Source organism: Meriones unguiculatus, chromosome 14 (genome assembly GCF_030254825.1).
Source record: "Meriones unguiculatus strain TT.TT164.6M chromosome 14, Bangor_MerUng_6.1, whole genome shotgun sequence".
Taxonomy (NCBI): Eukaryota; Metazoa; Chordata; class Mammalia; order Rodentia; family Muridae; genus Meriones; species Meriones unguiculatus.
The window spans coordinates 80,883,025-80,909,528 of record NC_083361.1 but is presented as its reverse complement, the minus strand read 5'-3'; the positions used below and the strand labels follow the sequence as shown (position 1 = coordinate 80,909,528).

The following is a 26,504-nucleotide window of genomic DNA, read 5'->3' as shown; positions in this document are numbered from 1 at the left end:
AGCTGCCCTGAACCCTCCCCTTACTATGTCATGCTTGTTCCTTCTCCTGGGGTTACTTTTTCCCTGGCATGTCATAATCTGAACATGCAGGTATAGGATTATAGATATGCATGTTTTTCACATGTGTGTATTTTATATATTTATGCATTACACTTTTTATATTTATATCTTTAGGCCATAATGAAAGGTCCAAGAAGGGCAGAAACCCTGTAAAAGTATTTCTAGCCCCAGAGAACTAAATATCTATAATGTAACATGTGCTTGATGTATGTTCACTGAATTAATTTCTCTTCTGTCAAAATTCCCCCACGTCTCTTCCTGACTATCATTTGTCCCTTGATACTTTCACAGTGTCTATTCTGTGTGTGCTTTACCAAAAGTAAAGAGAGATTCATTATCTACGAAATGAATCATCTGGATTTAGTTTTGTTTGTGATGTAAAGAAGGAAGAGGTACTGCAGAATAGAGGAGAGAGAGAGAGAGAGAGAGAGAGAGAGAGAGAGAGAGAGAGAGAGAGAGAGAGAGAATGGTATCCTTGTGGTGGAATTCTTCTATTTAAAGTAATCCAATGTCTTTCCACTGCTCTTGGGATTAATTCTGAATTCCTTAGCCTAGCTTGCAATGACACATCTTATTCCCTCCTATTCCCTCTCTGTGTTTTCCTTTTCTACACCATGAATACAGGGGCCTTTATGGCTTCATTTCTGAGGTTCACCTCTCTTCAATAGCCATTCTCAGTCTCTAGGCGCCACTGAATAATTCCAGTTCCAACGTAAAGCCTCCAGTTCGGTGGGCATTTATGATGATCTTATCAGTTCTAGTTGATAACTTCTTCTTTCTCCTCTCCAGAACTCCATAGTCATGCCTTTGCTAGAAATTTAAGTCATGGTAAAGAAAAAAAAAACCCAACTCTCCATGAAACTCTGAATTAAGCACAGGTAGACTCACACCTCCATGTACTCCGCAGCACACAATCATTTATAAAAGGACAGACTTCTAGCCAAAGCACAGAGTGTTGCGGATGCTCTGCCAAGTTTTTCTGAACAAATGAGAATGCTATGAGAAACTCGTATATAGCAAAGCCAAAGCACTGCATGTGCTAGCTAGAACTGGGTCTCCATAAAAGCTGGAAACTTTACAGTTTCTACTTTATTTAGTCTTCTCACAATCCCCAGGAAATAGTACCTGAGGGGAAAATACATTAAATGGACTAGCTCGCACAGACACTACTTTTACATTGCAAAAGCTGGACTCACATGCCTGCTGCTCCCCCAACTCTCCGTGTTGCTTCATCTTTCCACTCTGTAGTTTCAAAGATCTGGGCAATCCTGATTTGGCTGCTCACCACCTGTGTGACTATGTGTGGCTTACACAACTCAACTGAAGTTTAGGTTCTGTATTGGCCATGTAAAAACAACAGTCTGCGATTTGCAGAGATGCTCCCTCCCATTCAAATCAATAAGAGACACGAAGTTTCCATTTTGTTCCCTGTGGGTTGCATGGCTCAGAAAGAGAAGCTGAATTGCCGGCCTCGTTTACACACACCTCGATAACTCACAGCCTGTTAAAGCAGTGCAGAAACACGTCAATAGACTTACAGGGTTTCTGAAACCCACCCCATTTTCTATCAGTTCATCAGAAAAGATTTAATGTTTTTCTCCCTGAGAATTCTGCAAGAGAATACAAGATGACTCCTCGATCCTTTCAGCCCTCAAGCTGGGTCTCAGCATAAGAAGTTTGTGTGAGATCCATGCTATAGTCTTGTCCTTATACAGTAAGTGACTCCCTGCACTGGAAATGTGACCAAGATGTGGAGTAAATCAGCATTGTATCATGAATGTGAAATTGCCCAAAGAGTGTGAGTGAGAGGGGAGGTGATGCTGTCATTCATTTTTGACAACTAATAAAAACGCCTTCACTTTAACAGCACTTATGATTAATAAGTCACTTTATGTGGGTGTCAATCCTTTGTATCTACACTGGCCAGAGTTGGTGTGATTAAAGGCGAAGTGATTGAGGATCTAAGAAATTACATATTATCAGAAATTAGTCATCAAAAGCCCAACAGCAGACTCCAGTCTCTAGGCTTTGCTCTTAGGATCTTGTCACGGTGCTTCAGTGTCTGTGAATGAAGAACTAGAACAGAGACAAATGCCACAATCAGTACAGCTGGCGCTAGCATTCTCTTTAAAATGAAATGATGTTAGTGAACGTTCTCTTGGTTAGAAAAAAATAGCATGAAGGAGATGAAGGATTATAAGACGTTATGGGCCAAGAGTAAATTTAATGAAGCTGGCAAGAAGTTTCCATGCTTCCATAGCCTCCTTTTTGTTTTTGCTATTTGCTTATTTTAGCATTGGGGAATGTAAACAAACAAACAAACAAAAAACCTGACATTTTATGTAGTTACAATAGCCTGAATGCGACTGATTTCAGCGATTTACAAATGCTATTTTTCTTCATTAGTGAAATCTGATTCTATTTTTAATGAAGACAAACACTTAAAATATCCAGAGGACTCTGGTACATCAGGATAAAGCCAGATGGCCCAGGTAAAACAGACAAGCAGAAGAGATGGATGTACCTGCCCAGGTTTGGGTTTAGTGTCAAAGAAATGAACTTGTCAATGTTCTGACACTCAGTGAGGGCTACAGGCTTTCTCCAACTCTACTCCCTGCTGTTTATGCCAGCATGGAGTTATTGTACAAGTTTCCATTTTCATTAAAATCTTAGTCATAATGAAAGTGCATGCATGAGGCTGAGACTTATTTTAGGATAATCGGAGTCTAAAGGCAGAACGTGTGAGATTCCATCCACTCCTGGCTACATAGTTTAAATGCATAAAATTCAGTTTAGGGCTGTAAGCCTTCATGCCACATTAGAAATATTTCAGGGATTCTAAATTTAAGGATTTAATATGAGAGTCTGAAGTTTGGGCATGCTAGAAGATGTGTGTGTGTGTGTCTGTGCATGCACATGTATATGTGTTCTGTATGTCTGAGTATATCTTAGTGTGTGTGTGTCTGTGTGTCTGGATGTATGTGGCATTGTGTGTGTGCTCTTGGATGTACATGCATGCATGTGGAGGTTAGAAATGAATATTAGGTGTCTTCCTCCGTTATGGGGCACTTTCTTTAAAAGGCCAGGTCTCTCCCTGAGCACTGGCTTATAGATGCACAACCTTGATGAGGGCTTTACTTAGGTTTGAGGGTGGAGCTCAGGTCTCAAGGCTGTGCATCAGGCACTTTACTGACCGAGCCATCTCCCCAGTCCTAAAAACTCCTTTATTAGGCTAATTTGTATAACGGTTTGTTTCTTTTTTAAATTAATTTATTTTTTTATTAATTACAGTCTATTCACTTTGTATCCTGGCTGTTCCTCCCTCCCTCATCCCCTCTGAATCCAACCTCCCTCCCTCATGTCCTCCCATGCCCCTTCCCAAATCCACTGATAGGGGAGGTCCTCCTCCCCTTTCCTCTGAATTTAGTCTATCATGTCTCATCAGGACTGGCTGCATTGTCCTCCTCTGTGGCCTGTTAAGACTGCCTCCATCTCAGGGGGAAGTGAATCAAAGAGCCAGCCACTGAGTTCATGTCAGAGACAGTCCCTGTTCCCCTTACTAGGGAACCCTCTTGGCCACTGAGCTGCCTTGGACTACATCTCTGCAGGGGTTCTAGGTTATCTCCATGCATGGTCCTTGGTTGGAGTATCAGTCTCAGAAAAGATCCTTAGTCTCAGATTTTTTTGGTTCTGTTGTGGAGCTCTCCAGGTCTTTCTATTTCCCCCTTCTTTCATAAGATTCCCTGCACTCTGCGCAAAGTTTGGCTACGAGCCTCAGCCTCTGCTTTGATACCCTGCAGGGTAGAATCTTTCAGAGGCCCTCTGTGGTAAGCTCCTGTCCTGTTTCTTGCTTTCTTCCTCTTTGGATGTCCATCCTATTTGCCTTTCTAAATGAGGAGTGATCATTTTACCCAAAAGGGTTGTTTCTTTTAATTTATTTTTTGCCTGCCCCTTCTGAAATATGGAACAGATAAGAGAAAGAGTATTAAAATTAAGGGACACATATCAGTGACCTAATGTCAGCACTCCACCTGGGGGCTCATGAGAAATACAGATTTTTCAGGTTTCATGCTGGAATTAAATAATGACTTCCAGAGGTAGTTCAGGATTTCCATACATGTGTAATCAGACCCTCATGCTATTCCGATACCCACTCAAGAAAGAGGTCCACATACTTAGAAGAAGGTTGCTTGTGCTGCCTTCTAAGTTTGGCTTGCTGGCCTATTCCCTTGGCCTCCTTCATGTAACTTAGATGGGGAGACTATTTCCCAACCACTCATCCCTCTGCTAGAAAATTTTAAAAATGTTAAGCCCACAACCCGCAGTACAAAGGTGTTCTTTAAACTGTCCATTTATGCAGGTCAAGATCTGATTATTGAAGCTGCTTTGGATTTTCCCTGTTAATGCTTACCTGGAAATTCTCAGGTGTTCCATTCTTGGGAACCTAAACTTTCTCCTCATCCTCAGTCTTCTTGTGTGTTCTATGCATCCTGCCCTGTACCTATACATTTCTTCTCACTTAATATTCATGGATACCTCTCATGATGGTAGAACCTGCCTGTCTACTTTCATCCCCAAGGCCTAGAAGGACTATTTAGACCCCGGTGGGCATTCATGTGTTCTGTAGAAACAATGCCGTTCCAGCCCAGAACCACTGCAGAGGAATAAATTTCACTTGAAAGGGTGGCTTGTGGGTAGCTATGTGCTTTCTAAGGACTAGCATACCCATATATACATAGAACGCCCTTTGAATGTTTGACCAATCCCATGCCAAACATAACCAGGTTATTTGTTTCTTATACCATATTTAAAAGCTCATTTACGGTCTAACTAGATGCAGTGTGTGTTTCTGTGTGAATGTGTGAATGTTTGTTAGTGTGTATTTGTGTGTATGTATGTGTGTTTATAGGTGCATTTTGAGACCAGAAGTCAAACTGCTTTATGGATATTTTTTTCTTTTCAGACAGGTTATCTCATTTTAGATTGACCTGCTGATTTCAGTAGGCTAGCTATTCAATGCTCCTTAATATTTTGCATGACTCCATCTTCTCAGTTCTGGGACTACAGGTATGTGCCACTGTGGCCAGAGGCATTATTTTTCTTTTAAGCACATGCTCTTGAATGTAGACTCAGGTCCTCATGATTATGAGGCAAGAACATTTTTCAATTGAGCCATCACCTTCACCCACTCAATTCTTTTCTTGACAGAAGTTGCTGGTGAGCACAGAAAAGTCCAGATTCTACCCCATGAAAACAAAAGGCAAAGTACTAACTTGATACCTATATGATCTGAACAGGAAGCAATTCTTTGAATACAAAGCCTGGTAATTATACTGATGTCTCTGAGGCTGGGTTTGGCATTTCAAAAAGGAAATGTGTGAAAATAAAGAAAACTGAGACTTTAAATGACCAATTTACACTACTCACTGTTTCTGCACCTGCCTGTCAAGCCATAGCATTGTTTTCAAGTGATATCTCCCCACTTAGATTCCCGTCATCGAATGGAGACAATTTTGCCCACATTATCCTCTGTGTCCAATTTGGTCACTGTAAGCAATGCTAGTGATGGTGGACATCATTTCTTTCACACTCAGGATGGTGGGGTGGATGCTGTGATAAACACCTCACTTTACACAAAAGGCTAGCAGGACAAAAAACGAAAGTTATCTTCCCCACCCCAGCAAAATCACTATGTAGAGCATGTTAACAGCATTATCTCTCCATAGCAAATGGAATTAGAAAGGAGTTTTCTTCTTTCTGTGAGGGACTCGGAAGTCTGAGGCAATCTTACTGAACCTGTCTCTTAAGTATTCTCCAAGTTTCCACCTTACTGTCCATACCAGATGATGAAGCTTTCTGTTGATTATCCTCCACATGCCCAAGTCCGGCCCCTACAACCAGGTTCCTACATTTAAATTTGACTTACTTCACTGAGACCCAGGGTTCCCAAACTTTCACTGCAAATTACAAGTGGCACAGCAGGACAGCAAGAGCTGTCACTTAGCACAATGATTTCAATCTGTCTCATAACCCAGATAGAACAAACGTAAGCCAGCAGGCTCCTCGGGGTTCAGACTGACATCCTCCAAATAGAAATCATCAGCTCAGCTAACAGAGAATCCACATCTCCCAGACTCTGGGAAGCATCTCACAGACTTCCCTCTGAAGCCATCCTCTGCTGAGATTCAGCTCTAGTCTCACAACGTCCTGTTTAGTTGCTGAGAGAAAGAAGTTGTTTTCTTTTTTCACTGCTCTTTTTTCCTCCTTTGAAAATATAAGAATACAATGCATTCTGAAACCGTCTTAGGGATTTAAAAAGAGCTCATTATAGTGCCTTTCAACAAAAGATACATGAATAAACTAAAGGAGAGAAAAGTTACCAAAAGTTCAGAATCAAAGTCATCACTTGCAAAAGTATCCTTACCTTTCAACGAAAGAAAAGATTAAGTTTCAGACCATCACCTGGCTCCACCACAGAAACAGCGTCTGCCAAGAAAATGATTAATAGATGTTACTTATTTGGCTCTAAGGACAGGGTTCCGCAGGTTTTATAAGCCACTATCAGTGTATTATCCTGAGGTTTTCAGTTAATATCTGAATCCAGTGTTTAATGAAATGCTCTGCAGAATGGCACAGGTAACATCTCGGCTGCACCGAGATCTGGGTCCCTATTCTTGCTCTGCTTCAAATGTAGGTGAGCTTGAATAGTTGCACAGGTATGAACAGGGCAGCACCGAGTAACACACAGGACTGAGTGCTAGGTATTCCCAATAGGAAAAGAGGGAGAGAGAGGAAAATGAAAGTAGGGAGAATAGGAAAGGAGGATGAAGGTAGGGAGTTGTCACACTAGAGTAAATGAAGATGCTTAAGTTCTGCTAGGTAATAGAACAGCATAAGCTACACAGAATTAGTAATGAACACATTTACAATGCCAATCAACTAAGCCACATATTAGGACCAGTTGAGTATCTGAAGAATAATCCCAATGACATATCTATGCCCCAAACCAATTAAATCAGAACCTCTGCGGTGAATGCCAAGCCTCAGTATTTATTTTAACCTCCCCAGTGGTTCAACTGTACAGGCAGGCCTGAGAGTGTTCTGCACATAGTGCCCGTACATTAATCTCTACCTGATCATCAGTTGCCATGGAAATGTATCTACCAGCTGGGTGAGGGCTGTCCTACCTCCAGGTTACTTTCAGAACTAAAAATAACTGATACTTTTCAATCACTTGGAGAATCTTTGTATGCTCTGCAGTAAAACTAAAAGCCTCCAGTACGACCCACTCTTCTCTATATATCTCCTCAGTGCACTCCAGCTGGGATACACTTCTAGCCACAAGCCAAACAGTAGCAAAAAAAGCCACTGGCAACTAGCTTCTCATTTGTTAGGTAGGCTCTTCTCTAAGGGATGCATCCTATTATGGTTAGATAGGTAGTCAGATATTAGAAGGCTTGGGGGTTGCTTTTCTCATAATCAATAGCCTATATAACCGAGAGCTGGTACAGAAACTGCCATTATTGGTCAAAAGAATGGGACCTAAGCCATAGCTCTGGACCTAGGAGGAGACATAACATAGTGAACTCCTCGGAATGTTATTAATAGATACTTATCCAAACCTAGTTCTGGGAACCTTCAACCATCTAAGATTACTAGTCAGAGACTTCTAGGGTCTGAATAAGGACACACTGTTTCTTCAGGAAGATTTTGTCCAAAGGGGTTTATGAATCACTTGGATAGGAAAACCAAACAAAACAAAACAGCTTTAGGAATCAGTGTCTGCTTTAGAGACTGGAGAAATACCAAAGCTAGCTAAAATGGTAGATCAAGGCATTGGCCAATTTGGCCATTGTACACTCCCATCACAGAGAATGTGCTTTGTTCTACCCTAAAATAAATCTTCTTGCCTTTCTTCAATGCTACTTTTTGTCTCTTCTGAGTTCATTCTGCTGAGGTCACAAGGAACAAGGGAGTCCAGAATAAGTTCATGGTAGTTGTTGTTTTTGACTCAGCATGATACAACTCTGAGGATACAGACAATAGACTTTTAACAATTCAACCATCGTACTGTCTATGTCACTTTCTAACTGTGTGACAATCACTTAATCTTAAATCAATTCAGTCTTTTTATCTGCATAATGAGTGTAGTAACACCTCAGAAAATATGTATTTAAAGATATGGAGCCTGCCTGCAAGCCTAAACTATCTTATCATTTATTGTTTATAATAGTAATAAAATGTTTCCACTCTCTGCATAAAACAGACAGAAAATTTAGGACTAAAGGCAATTTATACATATATCTTTTATCTATTTTAACAGGTTCCTACTGATGTCTAATGTAGTACTCTTTTAATTTTTGCATGCCGTTCTTAAACAGTGAATAATCTCCCAGATGTACAAAGTACCACACTCTTGTGGAGATTGCATGCAGCTGTGAGGCTGTGCCTTGCTGGAGAGCCAGCGTCCTGTTAGGAAGTTTGGGTCTCCTACTCAATATATTGATAGTGCAGTCTGTCCACTGAGCTTTGGTAAGTGACATGGCCCTATCTCCTGGGGATCAGAATCATGTGACTCAAATCCTGTCAGTTACTAAACACCTCCCACAGCTGAGGCTGAAGTTGAGACACACACCTCAATGTTGTTACAAATGCTGTTACCTTTGAAAAGCAAAGGAGAAAGAGACTTAAAAAAAAGAGCAAAGCAATTCATTTTCCATCTAATTAAAGTCATTATAAACAGCCTCCTAGTGCTTAACCTTTTTCCCTCCAAAATCCCAATGTTTCAGCTAGATGTTCAGATTGGAGCTTCATTGAGGTTTTTCTTAATTGCCTTTCCATCACTAATGGGATTCACTTCATCATTACCTCTGCCAAAAGCTGCCTCCCACTTCAGGCCCCATGCTGGGCCATTTACATGCCTATTTATAATGCACAATGTGCTAAATGCTGAAGTCATACCACCTTCAAAGTCTAGGAAGCTAAATTGAAAACTGGTCCCTCTAATTAGGAAACACCAATTTAAGTGACACTTTTCTTATATGTCTATAAATTCTCTATCATACCCCCATCCTCTTTGTTCACTTGTACCGAGTTTTTTCATCCTTTCTCTCTTTCTCAAAACCTCTTCCTTTCCTTAATCCTGATTCACTTTTCCTGTCTGCATCCCTATTCCATACCCCTTTGCTTCCTGTGTCTGTCCTCACAATCTCAAAGAACATCTTCAGCGATTGCCATGTAGCTACAACCACCTCAGCTTTCTATTGAGCATCGATCTTTATCATACTTATTTTGTCCAACACCAATCAAGATGTGTGATGTAGGTTTAATGGTTTCCAATGGAAAGGTGAACATAGCAAATACTAGCAGAAAAAAAGGATGATGAAGAACGCTCGATTATGGACAATGTAATTAGGGCAAGAGATTAGCCCATAACCTCTGGATACAACTGAAGGCACCCAGAGATCTGTTTTGTCAGAGAAAGGACATAGCCCAGAGAAGAGCTTTGATGAAAAGTAGGGTTCCCTCTATGAAACAGATAATTATCCAGACCTGCATCTACCTAATACCTTATTTTTTTTTCTTCTTCTAAGCACAAGCTTTTAAGCATCAAAGTCCTGCCCAAGAGAACAAGATAGTAAGGGCTGGGTGAAAGGAACACACTGAGTCTCAGCAGCTCCATGATGGGGTAGCCAGGGCTCCTTAGGGTTTCTCTAATCCACTTGTTGTCCAGTGAATTCTATTCCTGGTGAGAATGAAACGGAAGGGTCCTTTGTTCTGTGAACAAGATGGTGGCATAGTAAGACCACTGTTGAGGCCCTAACGAGCTTTGTGTAGAACTGGGAGACATCCCAACACTTCAGGTGATTTCTGAACTCTTTACTAAAGTACATAACTGACTGTATGTCTGTAATTTGATACAGAAACATTGAGAAGTAGCTGCTGACCCACCTTCTACCTTCCAAGAAATTTCCAGCCCTGCTGTAGAAAAATACCAACCCCCAAATAATAAGCAAGTTCTGGCTAGAAGAAAAAAATTCAGTTGAAGGCAAAAGGTTACATATAGTTTGGTGCTAGTGCTAAGACTAAGAGAGATTCCAGGAATGTGTATGTATATTCCTTATATCTAATATATTCCATATGTATACACATATATGTATAGATGGAATATATACATAAACAGAGAAAGAGAGATGCAGAGATTTATGCATACTGTATGACACTCTAGACTTTACGCTTGATACTGCGTGAGTGCTTGGCCTAAGACTCTGACTGTAATAGAGTCATCAATTTTTAATTCACTTATTTATCTGTTGTGTGTGAAATAGAGAGGGAGGCAGGAAGGGAGGGAGGAAGAACATCGATGTTATGGTATGCATGTGCATGGCCGAGGGCGACATTCTGGGAATGTTTCTTCTTCTTTTTTCATCTTTTCCTCCTGCTCCTCTTCCTCCTCCTGTTATTCCTTCTCCTATTATTCCTTCTCCTTTCCCTCCTCCCCTTCCTCCTCCTTCTTTTTATTCTTCTATATCATCATCCTCTTCAACAACAACATCATCATTCTTTCCCCTTGTTTTTTTGAGGCAGAATTTCTCTTGTTTCTGCTATGCTAACTGGATCTATGCTACCTGGATGGTGAAATTTTAATCTAGGCTAGTCTCTGCCTTTCAGAGCTGGAATTACTGATGCATCTTTCAATATTTAGCTTTTTTTTTTTTTTTTTTGCAAGAGTTCTTGAATGGAACTTAAATCACCATACCTATGAGACAAACATTTTTACCAGCTGAGACATCTCTAGTGTAAGTAGTTTTAATCAGCTATAAAAATGCTCCTTTGCCGTAAAGGGCATGATAAAAGCATCAAAGGGACACAATATCCCCTACACCTTTGCTTCTTTCACCAAACAGAAACCAAGTGGAAATTTTAAAAACAAGCGAGAGCAATAAGGGAGTGAGGGGCTCTTGTTCCTTTTCCTGGCCTTCTGTGACTGCTCATTCCAAGCAGATCGTTCCTGCAGAACAGCATGTAAAGTAACCTGGTGTTCTGGGGCTTGGACAGTGAAAATTATGCCAAGAAATAAAAGAAATGGTGGAAAGAGACGTGAAGCATCTTTTCTTTGTCTTTTTCTGCTGTGATACCATGTCAATGTCACTTGCTATTATAGCCATGACAAGTGCTTCTTTCTCTGCCATTTTGGGGACTGGTTCATAGCTTGCTTTAGAATTGTAGAATTTTATAAGGGGTGGAAGGAAGTGACCACTTCCTGATTGCCAGCAGCTGAAGTACTGATAAACCATTTTTTTTTCCTTACTATCCTTGTCATTCGAACCTACCACACTTCTATGAGAAGTTGAACAGATAGGGTTGAATTCTTTTTCCTCTGGTGAAGGTGAAGTTGGCCCATAAACAAGGTAAAGTAAGTGAGGGATGTTAGGAAGATGGCTATGTATGGCCAGCAGCACTCATGTCTGTATACATGGAAGAGAATGTGATGCTGGGCAGAAAAAGAGCCCACAAATAGGCAAGTCAGAATATAAGAGGCTTTGAACGCTATCCTAGGGAGTTTCTGTGCAATCATGAAGAAAAGTGATTACAATATATTAAGTAAACGATAGGAAAGGATTTTGAAGTATGTACATTGTACTTATAGCATATCTAGGGAAAAGAATGTAATTGAATGTATCCAAAAGATAACCGTTGTCCTACAGGTTTGCAATACAGATTTTCTTGTTTTCTTTTTCCCAAACAGCTTGAGATGGATAAAGTTGGCTTTGGATGTAAGATGTACCTTTAAAGAGGACAAGTGCCAAGTCATCTCTCATGTGAAATAAATACACTTGGGAAATATATGCCTCTGATTAGCTTGCATCTTTTCTCAAGGCAACTAACTGCACTTCTATGCAAATGAGCGACCAAAACCCTTCAAGTTCTCCCTAAGGACTGTGGACAATGGAAACCTTAGCTGCAGAAACAGAGCAACTTTACTATATAGAAGTACTGCTCTGAGAAACAGAAGTTGCCTGGAGAGAAGATCTCCTCTCCAACAATCTCATAACAAATAAGTATTAGGGCCTATGTAACCTGTTAGGAGCAGGCATTTCTCTGGCATGCACTTAGTGGCAGGCTCTCTGATCACCTCCCCCTGAGGGGTGGTGCAGCCTTGCTGGGCCAAAAAGGAAGACAGTGAAACTAGGCCTGATGAGACGTGATAGGGAAGGTTCAAATAGAAGGGGAGGAGGACCTCCCCTATCAGTGGACTGGGGGAGGGCCATGGGGGAGAACTACAACAGCAGCAAACTGCCTCCATGTGTGGAAGCAGCTTCTGGATAGGCTCTGGGCAGAGATTGCAGTCTCTATCATGTGAATAGTATGTGACTGGTGCAACTCTGTTTCATAGATTCGATTTAGGCAGTAGTGACACTCATCCCTTATAGTCCAGAAAGATGAGGAGTCAACTGGAGGATATCACCTATTTCCACTGAGGCACAAAAATGCTAGTTCTGATCACCTTAAGCACAAGACCTATCATATATTGAATGTTTATTATTATTTCGTCCATTCGAAAATTCTACTCTTCTTTATGTTCAGAAACACAACTCCCCCCAAAAAAACAAGTCCCTTGTGACCCAAGAGCATACATACTCAGTTCAGCTCAGTTGCTTTATGTCACAAATTTGCTATTGACTTTGACAATGTGCCTTACAACTTTTGACACCTAAGAGTCAAGAGACTGTTTTATTCCAAAAATTGTATTAAGCCTTTTACATAGAACATTTTTTTTAAATCCTCACAACTCTATAGATAATGACATTATTCTTTATTTTCCTCTCAGGAACATTGATGTTTAGTGAAAGCAGTATATTTGGTGAAGGTGACATGGTTATCAGCAGCAGAGCTCAGATGCAGTAATTCTTACTTTAGTAATCATGCTTTAAATACATTTAGCTACTGACTATAATGTGATAGAGGCCATAGAACACAATCAAAGAGCACACTTTTAAAGTTCCTTATTATTTTCTACTTTTACAAATTATTATTTCATTAATCTTTTTCTGCAGTTGCCCCTAAAGAAGGAGTTTATGCTGATTTAGGTTTCTAAAATTATATATGTTACTGTGAGTTAATGGCATTGTGATCCTTCAAAGAGGTCAGTCTCTCTCCATGATTCTATGTAATGTCAATCTGTCTGTTCATAAACAATGGACCCAACTGGGTTTCTCTCAGAATTACCCTCTTCCCTACCTTTAACTTTGGGCATCACTTTTTGATCTCTGTGTTTAAACTCAAGCCATGTCTTTTCTTGGGATCTGATAACAGTGATAGACTGTCTCCTAAGTAAGGGTTAAAACACAAATCAAGCTATTTAAGACATTTATGGAAAAATTTCAGCAGGAGAGGGAATCCTCTAATCTTAGCAAAGCAACATAGAGTCTTGGAGTCTGTGGACATCTAAAGGGTGATCAAAGGGTCAGTGTCCATATTCTAGAACCTTAGACTCTAGTCTCATGAGATATGATGATCTACATTTATGTTGTAGCAAATATGGTGGAATATTTGATGACAAGGCAGCTTCTTAGATCTAACACTGCCACCTTACTTCAAATAGATTCTTCTGTCTCTGGGTCCAGCCATTGTTTTTGTGGCCATGTCTAGCTAGTGAACAGAAGGAATCTGTAATAGCCAATGAGTCACAAGTACACAAATCAATGCACATTAATGTGGGGGGTCATAAGGATTATCCCTCAACAGCGTCCCTGTGACAATCACACATTGTGTGGAGGAGTTTTGTACATACGTGTATGGAAGCACAAGAGTCCCAAGAAGGAACACAGCACAGTCAAGCTCTGAGTCAGGTCACTGGAGCCTATTGGTTTTCAGTTCTACCTCTGACAGTGTGGCCCTAGACAAACTCTCCACTCATCTGTCTTTATTTCACCCTCTTCAAACTGTTTAAAAGCTAAATCTATCCATTTACATTAGTTTAATTGTTAGATTGAGACCACATGTGCACATAAACACCTAGGCTGTACAGTATGTTACTCCTTCTCTAGTTAACCCATATCCTCTAGTCAACCAGTTCTCATTTCTTATTTAATAAGAACTAATTCTCAGAGAAGAAAAATGGGTTTTCCAAAGAAAATTGGGTTTTGTCCCAGCAGAGAACCCACTGAACTTGGATGAGACAAACTAGATTGGAATACTAACTTTACTGTTGTACAATGACATTGAATGAGTTACATATGTCCTCTTAGCTTCAATTTTTCTGTGAAATAAGGAAAGTGGTTATTCTACTCTTCCTAGCTCTCTTCAGATCCCTGAAGTATAAGTAGAAATATCAAACCAGGAATGTAATGGAAGATTCCTGCTGACACCTGATATTCTGGATGGCTGTGCTCTCAGTGTGAAAGAGGACAAAACCAGGTATACAGGTCTAGGTCCTGGTGTGAAAGGCTCTGAGGGCTTGAACCACAGGTGTTCAGGGCAGCTTGGCTTCTTGTTCTTCTGGATTAAACTGCCAATATATTCTCTTCCTCTTCAACCAAACCCAAAGGGTACTCTGGCTGACAGTGACTTCTCAGGTCTAGTAGATATATAAACCTTATTGCAAAAGCTCCAAAGGCACCCCAACAATATTTTAGACAATGTGAAATCCACTCAAAATTCAGATAGCAAAAACAAGAAAAGATATCCATCTTAGAAAGGAAAAATAAGTTAGCATTAATATCATAAGATTATTTCAAGGAATAATTATTATCCAACCACACTGTACATAACATTGTGCCAAATGATTCTCTCTCTCTCTCTCTCTCTCTCTCTCTCTCTCTATCATGTGCACATACCTGTACCTTTTCCATATGGTTTTCAAGAACCACTTAAGCACATTGCATCTGTGGAACAAATTTTGCTATACTTATTATATCACAATGCTGTGTATATTAAAAATATTTAGAGAACTGCTTTTAAGGCATCCTTAATTGCAATGGAAATAGCCTGTAGTGGTTTAATATCCACTATCCCCTTTTTACTTTTGAGAGTGAGAAAAAAAATGAAAAATTGCCCCAAATTTCTTAATTTTGGCTGCAATATCCATTCTAATAATGCGATAAAGTTCATCATCTCCTTTATTATTGAAATATATTCCCATGTCAACATTCTCCCACCCTGAAATTTAGTCCTGGATAAAGAAGGCAAAGGAATCCCAAAAGGAACCATTTTTCCATGCCCAAATTCTAGTAATGAGGATGATAATCAGCTTGCAGCCTTTTGTTTTCATGCCTCGGTGAAAGGGATTAATGAGGGATTGATTCATTAAAGACCACAAAAGGGGCATTTCTACTTTTCTTATCCACTACTAATTAGAAAAGGACAAAAGGGTGCTTGGAGGGGAGAGCAGATGCTGGAGAGGGAGGAATCAGCTCCTGTGCTTAAGAGTGCAGCATCTAGCCAGCAGTGTTTACATTTGATGCTACCTGCTTCCAGTCCCCTGGAGTTTGTAGGTCAGGGGGACGAAGACTCTTTTGTGAATGTGGTATTAGAGCTCACAAGGTCAGATGGTGAATTTAGAAGGGGCCAATTTCAAACTATTTCAGCTAATCACAGGTCACAAAATATGGGGGAGATCTTCAGAAAGCAAGGCACTTGGGCTGGGATACTAATTTAAAAAAGTGTTATGAAAAAAAAAAGCTACTTGATTCAGTGAGAATTTACTGAGCGCAATCCATACATTGTGCTAGGCTTAAGGAGGGAGGTAGAGGGACAACACTTGTTTTTGAGTCTCTTTGGTCTGAGAGAACTGAGACAACACCCAAAGGAGACACAGACAGAATTTTCTTATTCAAATTAATACGTTTTCACATGCTCTATACTTGCCTGTCCTTTTCATCATCACTGATATAAATGTATGACTGAATATTAGGTATAAGGCATTGGAGGATAGCTCTTGTTTAGGACACACACACACTCATCCTCACACATTCATGCACTCTCATGCACTCATCGTAGAATCTGTTACAAGGCCTTCTTCATGGTATGTCTTGAGCAAATTTTTGTCAATAATGCTATTAATAGAAGTAATTTGGGCATTAGATGTTTTTTGCCAGTGTGTTGCATGTTAAAAATTATTTGAGATGCATGCCAATCTGTTATTAATTATCTATTTAAAAATAATAGCACTATTTTCAGAAGTTTGGTTTAAGAAAATGTCAAGTGATTCATTAGTGAATAATTTTTTTTTCTTGGCAAATAAGTAATAAGTTGATTACTAAATAGTCTGAAGGAAAAGGGGAAAAGAGCTAAGCATTTTGAATACTTCAAAAGATTGGCAAGAAGATTAGATATTTAGATACCGCTTAATAAAATTTTGATTGTTTAAAATGCACCTTTGCTTTAGATTCTGTCTTCATTGTGAAGTACCGTGGAGACTGAGCTTATGGAAAGAACACAGGCATTTGTATTTGAAATCATGGCTTTAAGACTTAGTTCTCCTTTCCAATTTGTATCCCCTTGATCTCCTTCAATTGTCTTATTGTTGTAGAGTCAGGACCAGCCCACATCATTGGAAAAACCAAGGAGACACAAGGCATGAAATGTGTTGACAAATGTGTGATGTTGTCATTGGAATTTGTATTATTGGATTTCTATTATAGTAAACAATAAAAAGAAGGGTTGGTCTATGTCTTGCAGGCTGTTCTGGGTTAATTCCAGCTTGAAATTTCTCAGCTAACTCAAGTGTGGCCATGCTCTGAAATCACACAATCATAGATCCTAAAGGTGTTTTTCATCTTTGAGATAGTTTCATTTGGATTTTAACTAGTTTTTTTTGTAACACACCATGTAATGGAAACAGAAGTGGATTAACTGGCCATTCACTCCACCCTAGTTCTCCCACTCATCATCTGTGGAGGCAGAGGCTACAAAACTTGGAATGGTGCCTGAAAGATACTGAAATATTTTGTGACATCAAGGAACGAGCAGTCTAGAATTTGTCTTTCAATATTCTCAGGAAGAAGAACCCTTTCTAGGGCTGCAAAGCCTCAAGAACAATTCAGGGACTATAGCTGTCACCTGGGTCTGTTGCTTAGATTATAGATACCTAAACAGAGATCATTGGGATACCAGCAGGATGACTGAAACCAGGACATCCAACTATAAACATTCCTGGTAGCTTCCTCAATAACTATTTTCATCTCCTTCCTTGCTAACAAACCCATAATTAGGTTTAGGGTGGCCATAAGCACACTTTAAACAAACAAACAAAAAAATTTCCCAGTCTTCTTTTAAGTTTGTGACACAATTATTAATGATATTTTAATACAAAGTCACTCCTTAGAGTAACGGAGAAAAGTTATCAGTTCCAGTGTGACAAAAACTGAACTGACAGAGGTGTTTACCCTCTGCTCTGTGACCATTTTACCTGAACGAGGTGGGCAAAGAAGCCATTCATTTCCCAATGAATCTGGGAAGAAATATGCCGGCACTGCAAAACTTCTTGCTGCAGGAGGAAATAAAAACTGATGTCTGGTTCTACCACTGTAGTTGAATGTCTGTCATGACAAAGTAAATAAACATTGGAAGCAATGAAAGAATTTCTTGAAGTAATAGATTTTCTGCGGTACCTGACTTACTATGACAGACGCCCAGAAATGATGCTCCCTTTGCTTTATTTCTTGTCACTATTCTAAACATGAGCATTGACCCATGGTAGAAACAGAATAGTGCTATACAATGTGTTGATTTTGTTAAACATTTATTCTGTACCTGTGTGTGTGTGAAGGCATGCATGTGTGTAGAAGTCAGAGGACAACCTATCAGAATCCTTTCTCTCTTTCCTCTGTGGGTTTCAGGGATCAAACCTAGGGATCATCATGTCCTCCCCTATCAGTGGACTTGGAAAGGGGCAGGGAGGAGATGAGGGAGGGAGGGTGGGATTGGGAGGGAATGAGGGAGCTGGGATACAGAGTTAACAAAATGTAACTAATAAGAAAAAAAATTAAAAAAATAAAGAATTGACCGATAGTCTAGAAATAACATTCATCTACGACTGAGCCCAGAGTGGCTCAATCATGATGACTGCATGCCATTTTCATAGTGTCTGGCAGCATGGGGACAAGGCCTGCTCAAGAAGACAAGTATTAGTATTTTGTTTGTCACAGTATGACTTAGGTTTCTTTAAAATTTCAAAGGAGGAAATATGGAAAAAAACAAAAAACAACAAAAAATTTTGTGACTTTCTAGAAAAGCAGAAAAATAAGTAAATAAAAGGCCCCAAACTGAAGAATTGTGAGGAAGCAATAGTTGTCAGGACAGAGTAGCTAAGGACACAAAGGAGAATGCCACAAGTAAATTCCCAGGAAGTGTCTTGAAGCCTGGTTTCTTGAGATAGTTGTTTAGATTCTTGACCTCCAAGCTACTGCAGCTTCCATTTCTTACGAATTTCTCGATTAAGCATTGGGTGCTAATTACCCTATGAGACACTTGTTTCACCCAAACACAGAACAGAAATGACACCAACTTTATAAAGATGATGCCAAAAGAAAACAGAGAAATGTAATTTAAATACTCAGTCTATTCCACATAGTAGGTCTCAATGAACCTACTAAAGAAACACGGGGATTCATTTTAGCCTTTCCTATTCTGGTCTATCACAACAAGCAGAAACCCATTTCTAATCAGTGAAATACAACTATGTTATAAATATGCAGGAGAAAATCAAAACCATGTGTCCACATGTTTATGGAACAAGAGAGCTGTTGAAAACTAGGCATCTCAGCTGTTTCTGCGTTTTCTCATTAACATTTGTTTGCTCTTTTTGATTCCTTTTGTTTTCTTCTATCAGACAAGTGGTAGCAGGTGCCAAAGTTGAGGGAAAAATATGGGCGAATAAAAAAAAAAAAACCACAGGATTTAAATATTGCTTTGTTAACTCTTCTTTCTCCTGAAAACTATGGAGGAGTAAGGAGAAGAATGCAGCTATATACCACCAGCAAACATTTTTTTTTCAACAAAAGAGTTAGAGTAATTGTTCTCAACTGTGGGTCATGACCCCTTCTTGGGGTTGCATATCAGATATCCTGTGTATGAGATATAAACATTAGGATTCATAAGAGTAGCAAAAATTACAGTTAAGTATCCATAAAATAGTTTTATGGTTGGGGCTCACTATAACATGAGGAACTTTATTAAAAGGTCTCAGGATTAGGAAGGCTGAGAACTCCTGAATTAGACATTCCAGTCTTAGATATTACAAAATGGTGTTATCATCTGAATGCTTAAGAACTCTGTAAGAGGGTTACAAAAATAATCATTGATGACTCCGTGTTTTCAGCAAGTTTATGATTCTGTGTGGGGATACTTCCATAGCTGTCCTTGGTGGAATGAAGACACGAGGTGGACAGACCTGGTGAACTTCCCAGCTGCAGTGGTCACAGTGGAGCAGGGATGACTAAAGCATCAGACAATAGGTATAAAACTGGGTGAGGATGAAAGGACTGGGTAGTCTAGAAGGCCTGATCCTTCTTTTAAGGATTTATTTTATCTTTAAGTGTGTGTATGTGTGTGTGTGTGTACACATATTGCTGGTATCCTAAGTGGTCAGAAGAAATCATCATTTTCTGGATCCTGGGAACTACCTCAGTTCCTCTGCAAGACTGGCAGATGCTTTTAACCACACATCCATCTCTATGGCCTCTGCACTTCATATTTTAATTACCTAATAAATAATAATTAATTAATAATTAATTTATATTCCGGACCTACCAAAGTTTCTTCTCCTTCTCTCCTCACATTCCTTCCCGTTCTACCTCCCCTTCCCCACCTACTCCTCACTTTCTCAGAAAGGGAGGCTATCCATGAATATTCCAGCAGCATATCCATTTGTGGTAAAACTAGACTAGGAAGACTACCCTAGGTTATCTCCATGAATAGTCCTTGGTTGGAGTATGAGTCTCTGGGAAATTCCCTGAACCCTGACAATGCAGCCACTTCTGATGAGAACTGATAGACTAAGATCAGAAAGAAGGAGAGGAGGACCTCCCCTATCAGTGGACTTGGGGAGGGGCATGCATGCAGAAAGGGGGGGAGGGTGGGACCGGGAGGGAAGGAGGGAGGGGCTTAAGGGGGGATACAAAATGAATAAAGTGTAATTAAAAAACCTTAAATAAAAAATTAAAAAAAATAAAAAGACTACCCTAATAAGAGGCAGCCCAGTAGGGGGAAGAGTCCCAACGGGAGACATGTCGGAGACACCTCACGTTCATTCCTGTCATCAGACATCCCACATGAAGACCAAGCTACACAACTGTAACATATGTGCAGAGAGTCTAGGTCAGTGCCATGCAGACTTATTGGTTGGAGCCTCAGGGGGGATGAGTGAATCTTACTGAGAAGGGGAAATAGAATAGCCATCACCAGGGTGGATGAGGGGAGGGGAATGAATGGAGGTGGGGATAGGAACAGGAGGAATCAGGTGTGGAGAGGATGGAGGTAAATAGTACTGAGAGAGATACTGGAATGGGGGAAGGTCATCTCTGGGATGAGCTAGAAACAACGACAATGGAAAGTTTCAAGGATCTATGAGCAGGACTCTAGCTAAAACTCCTAGCAATGGGAGATAGGGGGCCTGAATCAGCCATGTCCTGAAACCAAGCAAAACTTCCAATGGAAAGATTAGGACACACAATCCAGCCACACAACCTTCAACCTACAATTTTTCCTGCCTACAAGATATGCAGGAGTAAAGATGAAGCAGAAATTGAGGGAATGGCCAAACAATGACAGATTCAGTTTGAGATCCATGTCATGAAAGGGAGCCCATCCCTGACACTGTTAAAGAGATTCTGTTATACTTGAAGGTAGGAGCCTAGCATAACTTCCATAAAAGAGGCTTTCTCCAGCAACTGATGAAAACAGTTCTAGAAATCCACAGCCAAATATTAGTTGGCATTTGGGGAATATTGTGGAAGAGGAAGAGGAAGTGTTGAAGGAGCCAGAGGGGTCAAGGACACCATAAGAAAATCTACAGAGTCAACTAATTTTGCCCCACAGGGGCTCAGAGAACCTGTACTTAGTACTTTTAACAATTAAAATGCCAAGAAACCCCTCAGTATATGTTAAATATGATGTCTGGTTACCATAGTGGGAAAAAGATTTGGTGGAGGGTGGAACATCAAACTAAGCAGTTATGTGGATTTGAAGTATATCTTTATAACAATATCTCTCTCCTACACACACACACACACACACACACACACACACACACACAAAGCCATTTTTCCTTATGCCTTTATTGACTGCTCAAAAAGCCATCTCCAGTCACACCATAGTAAAACTGGCCTGGCCAGACATAAAAATGAAGTTAGAGTTATGGCTGTTTCTATCCTGGAGACTCTGGCTTCCTCTACATGGAATGTATTCATGGAACATTTCCTTCTTTGAAAACTAAAGGGCTGATCAAGCACAGTCTAAAGCAGCATAAACTCTGGATTGCACCTTCCCTGATGTGTGTCTTGCAGGTGAGGGCAGGATTCACCATTCTTGTAGGGTTGTACTTCTGTGCCAAATACAAATCAGGCACAGTTCTCTCAATGGCCCTGCTTATGTGGAACCAGAAAAATTCCCAACCCATCTGTACATTTATACAGAGACACAAACATACTACATAACGTAGGCATAGATTCTTCAAACACCTACTTTACTTAAAGTTCTTAAACGCCTCTACCTTCCTTCCAACCCTCTAACCTTAGGTAGGAGAGTAGTAGGCAGACGGGCTGTAGACCCTTTTAGCTACTTCCTGTTGATTGTGTTTTGGGGAAGCACCAATGTCAGTTATCAGGATACTAGCAGTCCAGTCAAACAGCATATCAACAAACTAACAAACCACACAACAGCAGCAACCAGCAAGCAACAGCAACAGAGGTAGAACCACTGAGCGAAAGTGGCCAGACTCTTCTCAATGGGACCAGTCCAACAAGGTGGCAAATCTCCACCAAAGCAGCAAGAAAAGTTCTCTGGAGTGTTCCACTCTGTGAAAAGCAGCCATGTGCTCTAAACCCTTGCAAAGCGTAGAGATGCAGAAAGTGTTGCCTCACTGTCTGTGGGACTCTATTTACCCATTCAGAGTCCACATGGGGATGTTTTCCAGCATACACACACACACACACACACACACACACACACACACACACACAACCACAGCCCTCACACGAGGTAGTTTTCAGCTAATAAACATCACTCACCTTTTCACAGGGGTTGTTTTCTGTGAGGGTTGTTTTTTGCAGGGGTGAAAAAAATATTCTCGCATCCCACACTTGGGACCAAACAAAAAGCATAGTCACATAACATAAGTTAGTTTCCAAAGAAATCAGAAACTTCCAGTTCAACATAACAACTTCTTTTGAGACTTAGGTATACATGTGTTCAGACGTAATTCCATTAAATCCTTCAACGGCTCTGTAAAGGTACAAGGGCTTAGAGACAGCATGGAAGGGGAACATGAAACTAAAATTTGACTTGTTTAGCATCTCAGTAGATCATCCTTGCCTATTTCTTTACACCACATATCTTTATATTTCTGTTCATCTGTAAAATGAGTCCTCTTTATGCCATAAGCTAATTTTCTCATTTAAATAAACAAATAAGCATTAAATTGTTTTGTAAAATGTCCAGATGTCACTATGTCTCCCACTAAAATACACGCCCAACATACATACTAATGCATTCAGTAAATATGAGCAATTTATTTAATGTCTCTGACAACTCTGCAGGAAATATTTGGAGATGGAGACTATAGCTATGGCCTTTGCTACACTTTCATTGTCGCTCAATCTATGCCAAGGAATTATACAATGTATAATAAAAATGCACCCCCAATGTGAAATCCCACACTGTTTCTCCACTCTAAGCCCAAAGTTCACATTCATACATCCAGATCTTGAATTATTTGTCTACTGGAAATACAGATACAAATAAAAGACTCATATAAAAATTTTGGTCAAATTCCAAAATTATGAATATCAAGTGAGATTTTTCAGTTAAGCAAACAGACATAAAGTTGTAATGTGTATCTTGAAGGTGTATAGGAATCCCAGGGTTAAATGAGTTTTCCTACCATGGGGATATGAACATATTTGATAGTAGGAAAGAGAATGCACAATACTGTAATTTGTTTATGTTGGCATGGAGAAATAAAGTATCATGGGAATGAGGAAATAGGGCATCAATCTCATCCTGACTGAAATAGAAATGTTGATCTTCAAAAGAGGCATCATGTGCCCACAGCTCTGGCACCATCAAATAACCAGCGAGTGTACCTGGAAAATGAGGTTTAGAGAGACAGGTCGAATCATTAGAAACCAATGGTGGAGAGCACAGAAGAGCAACTCTCAGTGAGGGCCTTGTACAGGCATCTGAGGGACCGAGAAGTTAAGATGCTGTAAACTTTAGTTTTGATTCTAATTTTTAAAATAACAAAGGACACCTACATCCACATAATCAAACTACCCACTCAAAGGTGGAGTGATTGATGTTCAAACTAATACGGAGTGGCAATATGGTGAGACTTGGGTTCACTACCCTGAAAGCTTAGATCTACTTCTTTTTTTTTTTTTTTTAAATTTTATTTTTTTTCTTATCAGTTACATTTTATTAACTCTGTATTTCAGCCATGTCCCAATCCCTCATTCCATCCCAGTCCCTCCCTCCCTCCCTCATCTCCACCGTGCCCCTTTCCAAGTCCACTGATAGGGGGGGACCTTCTCCCCATTCATCTGATCCTGTTTTATCAGGTATCTTCAGGACTGGCTGCAAAGTCCTCCTCTGTGGCCTAACAGGACTGCTCCTCCCTTGGGGGGTGTGGAGGCCAAAGAGCCAGTCATTGAGTTCCTGTTAGATCTACTTCTTAAAGAAGTAATTACAAAGTCCAATAATTTTCTGTTAACAAAACAGATAATATGAAGAACCAAAAAGACAGAATGTTGTCTAAATATAGTTAATAATCAGTAACAGTAATTTAACTGTTATGAATCACATCAAAAGAGAAAAATCTCAATAGATTTAGAAAAACAACTCATAAAATTCAACAGTTTTGACTCAATAAAAGATACCACCAGAAAAAACAAAAACTGATCAACTTTTGTTTGCTAATTTCTACTTAAAGAAAGCTACCCTTAACTATGACAATATAAGACATCTCCTGTAAAATTAGATGCAAAATTGGCTATCTCTAAAGCTGAGTGTTGTGCGTTGAATAATCTGCAACCTAGTAAGAAAAGTGAGACAAACAGAGAAGATTGGAAAGGAGAAGTCAAAAGTATAATTAGATACAGATGACAGTGCAATACACATAGGGTATCAAAGAGAATCAGCAGAAATAAACTACTGAAACTAATTAGAAAATGTAAATAAAAATTTCAGCTACATATTCAGTACAACCATCAAGAATGTCCCTCTGTACCAATAACCAACCATAAAATGCGAAAGAAAATGAGATCGTTTACAAGACTGCTGAAAATACTCTCAAGTATTTTGGGGAATTAAACTAATAAAGAATAAGCAATTGCTTCAAGAAAAGAAAGATGTAAAGCTTCTATTGAAGACCTTAGAAAAGGATATACAAATCTCACTCTTTAAGCTTATAAGAATATCATTTTCTTCTTCAACAATTTAATCTATAAAGTCAGTGAATTTCACTGAGAAATATGATGAAAATTTGGGGGAGAACTTGGAACAATATGCTCAAAGAGTAGCATATTGGGATGGTATTGAAAAAAAAAATACAAATTCAGGGGTTTGACCGCATGAACTTGACCATCAGACATTACAGTCTTGGTTTCTGAGAATTTTAAAAAAGTGTAAACTCTAGGAACAGATCCCTGTTTTTCTTTGTTCAAATTTCCAGACCACAGCACTGAACAGGGAAATTCAGTTGGGACCAAGTGAACTCCATAAGCTGAGGGGCCACAGTTATGATTTTGCTTGCCCAACTACAAACAGTTGTACTACAGAGTTCTGGAGAGGAAAGGACAAACAACTAGGCAAACTTACAGTAGTCTGTCAGATCTTCGGTTCAGTCTTGACAAACATGACTGTGGGCAAAACACATAAGTGAGCCACATTATAGAAGTCAGTCATGTAAGTAAAATGGTAATGAATATCGTGGATCAACCAGTATCATAGGGGCAGCTAGGACTAGGGACAAGAAACTGTCATTAGTAGATAATAGTTAAATGTTTAGAATAGAATGACAGGATTAATCACATTGCAAACCTTCTAAAAACCTACATATGGTCCACAAATCTCACATGAATCCTAAAGTAATAAAAAAATTTCAGGTAAAAATATCATATATATATAATTTTTAAACATTTATTTATTTATTTATTATTTATACAGTGTTCTGCCTACACACCAGAAGAGGGCACAGGATCTCACTATAGATGGTTATAAGCCACCATGTGGTTGCTGGGAATTGAACTCAGAACCTTTGGAAGAACAACCAGTGTTCTTAACCTCTGAATCATCTCTCCAGCCCTCAATGGTGTCCTTAAACACGACATGGAAATAAAACAAATTTTAAGACCATTTTTGTTTTGTTAACAGTGAAAGGAAGAGCCTGGAGACAATACTTCAATGACCTAACTGTAACGGAAACAGTATTCAGAACCTAACACACTTCCTACAAATCAGTGCAGCAATGATGGACAGTAAGCAGACACTGAGGTGTCAGCAATAGTAAAGCATTTGTATGTATTTTAAAATGGCAAACACAATAATACACACTTCATTTCTAAAATGTAAGAGGATTTAAGTATTGAAATATTAAAAAATTTACTTAAAGATAATTGTAGTAGAAGGTTTTTTTTTGTTTTGTTTTTTTGTTTTTTCCCCTTTGCTGGCCCCACTTGCTATGCTTTTGCCTCCTAAGATAGCAGCTGTTAATTTCTTACAGAACCTTCCAGGAACATTTTATGTGTTTTATAAGCCAATGCAAATATTGTTTCCTCTAATTTTAATTTAACAGTAACAGTAACTCTTAGTGATCATTCTATTTTAGTGCTTGCAAGGCTCTCTCATCCTGTGTATAAAAACTGGTTGTTACTTGTAGCTACTGAGCAAGCAAATCTTCGCCAGACATTATTCCCTTTTTTCTCTCAACAAAGAAGTGTCTAATTAAATTATGATGTACTCATGTACTAAAATGTTACAACTCTTTATAAAGGAGGAGAACTCCTTTCTCCCATTACCTTGCTCTTGTTTGACTGACAACTTCAAATCTTTAGGTACTTTCTGTAAGTAACCCATGTTAGCTACTTTGCAGGTTCTTCTTTCTTCCACCTTCACTACCTGCTTTCTTCTCCCCTTTCAACCCCCTAACACTAGATAAGAGAGAAAACAAGGATAGAGAGGAAAGAGGTCACTCAATAAAGTCAGGCTTCAGAAAGGGGGTGACA

General features: G+C 39.5%; 1 long non-coding RNA gene across 1 annotated transcript in view; it reads right to left on the bottom strand.

Moving 5' to 3' along the window:
• The window catches only part of LOC132647262 (uncharacterized), a 2,298,480-nt gene that overhangs the window by 1,021,890 nt on the left and 1,250,086 nt on the right, over positions 1–26,504 (bottom strand). Inside the window, exon 5 of the long non-coding RNA XR_009585629.1 lies at positions 6,485–6,546. This is a non-coding gene — a long non-coding RNA (uncharacterized LOC132647262). The remainder of the gene's footprint in view (positions 1–6,484; positions 6,547–26,504) is intronic.